Source organism: Penaeus monodon, chromosome 25 (assembly GCF_015228065.2).
Source record: "Penaeus monodon isolate SGIC_2016 chromosome 25, NSTDA_Pmon_1, whole genome shotgun sequence".
NCBI classification, from domain to species: domain Eukaryota; kingdom Metazoa; phylum Arthropoda; class Malacostraca; order Decapoda; family Penaeidae; genus Penaeus; species Penaeus monodon.
In genome coordinates, this window is record NC_051410.1 from 30,145,204 (window position 1) to 30,145,442 (window position 239).

A 239-nucleotide genomic window follows, 5' to 3' on the forward strand; every position below is an offset into this window, starting at 1 on the left:
CTGCCCTAAAATTAATTGGAATGGATAAAATACCTTATAGATATGAGAGGATACGTTTGCTATTAACTATCTAACGTAACTTTTACAGATTCAAATGTCATTCATACATTATTCTAGTTATAAGACAAATTAATAGACTAACGCTATTATGACGCTTAACGACAGTTACATGTCAATGCAGTAAATTTCTTTCACGAGCCAGCCCATGCTATCATCGCTTATCCAAAGTTTGTTTTCTG